At 37.9% G+C, this 6,000-nt stretch overlaps 1 protein-coding gene and 1 pseudogene across 3 annotated transcripts in view; one reads left to right on the top strand and one right to left on the bottom strand.

The window, feature by feature from the left end:
* The window catches only part of Hipk3 (homeodomain interacting protein kinase 3), a 101,902-nt gene that overhangs the window by 32,380 nt on the left and 63,522 nt on the right, over positions 1-6,000 (top strand). The gene's annotated exons all lie outside the window — the stretch shown is intronic.
* Positions 5,131-5,766, bottom strand: LOC105741646 (annotated as a pseudogene).

The following is a 6,000-nucleotide window of genomic DNA, read 5'->3' as shown; positions in this document are numbered from 1 at the left end:
CTGACCTTTGGTGTAGAGCTTAGATAGAGTTATTACTTTAGCACCAGGTCCGGATGTATGAAGTTCGGATTCCTCCAGGTGGGTGTTGTTTGGATCTGGCTGCTGTGCTCCACTTCTTTCTGCTGCAGGTGTTAGAATTGAACCCTTTGTGTCTCTCTGGCAAGATGTTCTGCTCCTGAATCAGCTGGGTGGGTCTTGCCTCTAGCCTTCTTGCAGGGAGTTCTGCTGAAGGGTTCCCTGCTGGGCCAGCAGCCTGGGTCAAAAGAGGATCCCTGGGCCGGGAAAGTCTCACTCACTCGCCAGGCCTGCGCTCTGGGTCTGTTTAGGATCCTGCGGCCCTGGTCATCTCACTCACTCGCCGGCCTACGCTCCGGGTCTGTTCAGGATCCCGCGGCCCTGGTCGTCTCACTCACTCGCCGGCCTACGCTCCGGGTCTGTTCAGGATCCCGCGGCCTGGGTCCACTGCTTTTATATTGAGGGTCAAAAAATGTAATTTTTGCATTTATGGTGCCTATAATCTAATGGGCATATTGATAAAAATACCGTGAGGGCTGGGGAGATAGCTCAGTAGAATAAGCGCTTGCCTGGCAAGCTCAGAGTCCTGAGTTCAATCCCTGGTACCGCAAAAAAAAAAAAAAATAAATAAATAAAAAAATACTGTGACTGGGTGAGAGAATAATAAAAGGACCTGAACCTTTTGTTTGCTTTTTAATTTTTTCATATTTTTTAATGTATTTAGTACAGGGTCTACAGGGTCCCACTACACAGATTGAACTCATAGTGATTCTTCTGTTTTCAGCCTCCCAAGTGCTGGGATTACAGGTACACGTTACCACACTCAGTCTAAGTCACCATCTCAGCGCACCCCTGGCGGTGGGGCTGGCACCGCATGCCAGGTATTGAACCCAGTCCCTGAGCCTGCCTAAGCAGGCCCTTTAGTCCAGTGAGCTATCTGGCTGACCCTGTGTTTTTTATTTTTTAATTTAATTTTTTAAAATGTTTTTTATGCTAAGCATGTTGGCACACACATGCAGTCCCAGTACTGGGCAATTTTGTAATTTAGTGAGGTCTTAGCTCAAAAAAATTTATATATATATATATGAATATGACCTGTAGTGTAGCTCAATATGAAGGGCTTGGATTCAGTCCTCAGCACCTTAAAACAAAACAAAACAACCCAAAACAAAACAACGCCCCCTTCAACCTCAAAACTGAACCAAAACAGAAATCCTCTTTTTACTTAGAAGTAATTTTAGATTTACAGTTCCCTAAGAGGTACAAAGCATTCCTGTATAACCTCACCCTCACTCTCCAGCTTCTTTAAATGTTAACTTTCTACCACCCTACTCTTTCTTTTATCTCTATGTACATGATTTCCTACAGTGAAAGTTAGTTTTTGATATGAAACCCCCTTTCCTCTAAATACTTCAGTGTATATTTATATATTTCCTAAACATAAGGACATTCTCATGATGAAAATGATCATCAGTTAACTTCAAGTTTATTCATTTAAAGAATGTTTTTGAGCCATTCAAAATACTGTTTGATTTGGGGAAATGAAAAGCAATACTGTTCGGTAGTTAAGAAACTATTCAGGTTTTTCCAGATGTCCCATTGAGGACATTTTTCTACCCAAAATTCAGGCCTGGGTCGCATATTAAATCACTTGCTATGCCTCTTCAGTGTCCTCTAATCTGAGACAATTACTTATGCCTTCTTTGCCTTAATAATACTGACACTTCTGAGGGGTACTACCAGTCAGTTTTTTTGTGCATTGTTTGTGAGGGTTTTCTTTTTGTTTTTTTTGGGGGGGGGTGCTTTTCATCGCTATGTTCAGATTTTCCTTTTGTTTCCCCCAAGAACTCATGTATTGGAAAGCATATGAGGCCAATTTGTTGAATTATTGGTACCATTAACTTTGTTCACTTGATTTAAGGGGGTGTAACTGCCAGATTTGTCCACTGTAGGATTACTTGTATTTGTAATTAATAATCACGTTGTGGAAAGATACTTCAGACTGTTCAGGTATATGGTTTCTTATTTTCATTGCCCAGTTTTTGCATTGTTGGTGAATCTGGCCCTACTCAGTATTCAGAGTTGCTAAGTGACGATTTTCTGATTCCAGCATTCCTTGGTTAGAAAATGTTCTACAAGGAAGAGCTTTCCCTTCACTATATTTAGTTATATCAGTATGGATTCATGGACTCATATTTTACTCAGTAGATTATAACTTAATTCCTTTTGTTGCTGCTATTATTTTTGCTGTTGCACAGATGATTGTAGACTGTCCAATAGTAGGTTATATAGTGGAATCATAACAGTATTTGGCTTTTTTGACAAGTGTATTTCACTTACTATACAGGAATGTCTCCAAGTCTCATCTGTGTTGCAGCATGTGACAGGATTTTTTTTTTTAACGTTAAATAATAGTTGTATATATTTACCACATTTTATTCATCTTTTGATGGACATTTGGAGTTGCTTTTACTTTTTAGTTGTTGTGAATAGTTGTTATAAACATGGTTGTGTAAGTAACTCTTCAAGGTTCTTTATTCTTTTGGTTATATACCTAGAGGTCGAATTGCTGTATCACATAGTGCTTCTATTTTTAGTTTTTTGAGGACTTGTGGAAATACTGTGGTATTTTATGTCATAGTTGTGCCATTACAGTTTCACTAGTATGCACCAGAGTTTATTTCTCGTTATCAGCACTTACTTTCTGTGTGTGTATGTGTACGTTTTCTCTCTGTGTGTATGTGTTTGTAGTAGCTATCATAATAGATGTGAGGTATCTTATTGTGGTTTTGTGTGTTTCTGATGAAAATGCAACTGAGCATTGTTTTTGTGAGCTTGTGAGCTATTTGTGTACCATTATTGTAGAAATGTCCATTCAAGTCCTTTTATTTTTAAAAATCCAATTAAGTTTTATTATCATTCTTTATATATTTAATATATTAATCCCTTACCCTATTATAAGACATGATTTGCATATATTTTCTACCATTCTTTAGGTTGCCTTTTCACTGTTATTTCTTTTGCTTGTACACTTAAGTTTTATGTAGTCCCATTTGTCTACTTTTTGTCATATCTAAGGAATAATTGCTAAGTCCAAGGACATAAAGCTTTTTCTTTATAGTTTCTGTTTTTAATAAAAGGAGTTATAGGTCTTTAATCCATTTTGAGCTAATTTATGTATGTAAGGATCATTCTTTTGTTTATGAATATAGTTTTCCAAATACTCTTTTGTTGAAGATACTGTATGTCTCCATTGAGTTGGCACCATGTATCATTCATCCATATATGCATACTACTTCTGGCTCTTTAGCCTGTTCTTTTGGTCTTTTTGTATTTATATTGTTAACATGCTATTCTGATTGTTGCAGCTTTGTAGTATTTTTGAAACCAAAAGTTTAGTCCTCCAATCTTCTTTTTCAAAATGATTTAAAAAATTTAAGATTCCTCGATATTCTTGTCATCATTCCCTTCTCCAGCAAATAAGTTTGATCTCATGATTGAAAACCTTATTGATAACATCTTTAATATATGTCAGAATTTAAGAATGTAGATTGACTAGTATGTGGTATTTTGCCTGTGTTATTTTCCCTCTTTAGCTTTAGAGTACAATTTTACCCTTGCCTAATATTATTTTTAAACATGTTACAAGCTTTTTATTCTTATTCTTTGCCTAGGAGTGAATATTTACCTCTCTTCTTTCCTGTGAAAATTGTGTTCATACTTCAAGGCTAACTTAGGTATTAATTCCTGGATTGCCTTCAGGCTTACTTTAGGTATTAACCTCCTGGGTAAAGTCATGTCTGGCCACCCTGTAGTTACTGTTCTGGGCTCTACCTAGCACAAATGACTAGAATGGAGAAACATGGAATTTCAATGCTGGAAAGGACTTGTAATGTTTTCTAATGTGGCTCCACACTCATGCATGGATTGCTTTTTATAGTATCCTAACTCTTCCTGTCCAGCCTGACCTTTGAAACTCTTTTTTCATTAATTACAATTTGTTCTGAAACTGAGTCTTGCTTATATACATGGGTATTTAAGATATGTGAGATAAGAATGATGGATCTTTTTATGTCTATTTTTATATGATCTCAAATTTGAAGAATAAATATTTTTATTTTTATTTTTTCATTTTTATTGAAAAATCAATGATTACATATTAAAAATTGTAGACAACTATTGAAATGTGAAAGATACAAGATATAGACAGAATGAATTTTAGAGAAATATTTCTGAAATGAATACATAGCATGAGATTAATAATAGATTGTACATTGTAAATAATTTACCAACTTAAATGAATATAAAAATAAAAATTGTCAAAAATAAAAATGAAGAATTTACAGATCAGTCATGTAATATTGCACTCTGTGCCAGAATCAAGAAACTTATATTCATATAATTAGAATTCTCAAAGTAGAAAGGGGTAGGCAATAAATATTTATAACTTTAAAATCTCTAAATTTATTTATTTATTTTTTTTTTTTTATTTATTTGAGAGAGAGAGAGAGAGAGAGAGAGAGAGAGAGAGAGAGAGAGGTGTGTGTGTGTGGCCAGCTCAGCCCACCAGGGGGCGGGGCTGGCTGGCATGTGGTGCTGGGGGATTGAACCGCGGTCCCTGATGCCTTGCCAAGCTTGTTCCAAGTAGGTGCTTTAGACCACTGAGCCATCTCTCCAGCCCAAAATCTCTAAATTTAGTTGAATGTACACCACATTTCCAAGAAAAGTGAACCTTTTGCACAAGAAAATTGAATAAAATCATACCAAGATACACAAAAATGAAATCATCCAAAACTTATAAAGAAAAAAATCATTAAATCATAAGCATAAAAGATATTAGCTATGGAAGAACAAAATTAAATAGCTTATTGTTCTACATTAGAAAAAAACCAAAAAGCCAAGTGTGTAAGAAAATAGGCTAGTTAATTTAAAGGACTGAAAGAAAAAAAAAAAATTTGTCCTCTGAATTTTGTACTTAGCAAACATACCTTTGAAAACTAAAAGTAAATTATTTTCCAGTTACACAAACTCGAAGTATTCTTTTTTTTTTTTTCTTCATCCTGGGTTATTCTGTACTAGAAAACTAAATCCTTCGACAGAATTTGAAGGGTGGGTTTATTCCTCCTCCTCGTCATCCCGGCTCCAGCCCCACCCTGGCCCTTCTTTTCATTCTTCCTCTTCACACGGCCTGGGCGGCCTCCCCCATGGGAAGCACAGAGAGAAGTCGATGTGCTTGCTTCTGGGAGTCCAGGCGCACAATGAAGGAGGGAATGTCCACCACCTGCTTGTGGACCCTGACGTGGTGCTGGCGGATGAGCACACGGGTGTGGTGGATGGACTTGGCCAGGCCCAGCTTGAAGACCTGAGTCTGCAGGCACCTCTCCAGAAAGTCCTCAATTTTTAGGCCCAGGATGTAATCCAGCTTCATCTTGCCCTCATCCAGCACCTCGATGTGGACGAGTTGCAGCAGGAGAGCATTGCCTTCGAAGAGACGCTGAGGGTCTTTTTTGTCCAGCGTTAGCAGCTCCCGGGCAGCCTTGCGGAACTTGGCCAGGGTGAATTTGACCCTCCAGACCCCTCGCTTGTTCAGAGCCCATACTCGCCGATCCTATTCAATTCTTGGTCAAAGCGGGACTTCTCGAAGGGCCTCCGCGGGGTTACGTAGGTTTTACGACAAACCCAGCTCCTCGCCACTGGCATGTTGGCTCCGTGTGCCCGGCTGAGCCGGCGAGCAGATCTTGACAACTGAGAGAGAGGCAAACTCGAAATATTCTACTACCTCCAGACATAGCATATAGGAAATAACAAAGAGCATAATTCAGAAGGCAAGAGAAGTTGCTGTATGGTCTGGATAAGGAATAAAGAGCTCACAAAATGATAGTTATGCAGGAGTATGTAAAATGTATTAGATGAACCCATTAAAAAGGTCGTTAAAGATTTCTATGAAACAGTATCAATCTTATGTCGGGTCATACACATTTTTTT

Source organism: Octodon degus, unplaced genomic scaffold, assembly GCF_000260255.1.
Source record: "Octodon degus isolate 3935 unplaced genomic scaffold, OctDeg1.0 scaffold00018, whole genome shotgun sequence".
Taxonomy (NCBI): domain Eukaryota; kingdom Metazoa; phylum Chordata; class Mammalia; order Rodentia; family Octodontidae; genus Octodon; species Octodon degus.
This window is presented reverse-complemented; position numbering and strand designations above follow the sequence as displayed.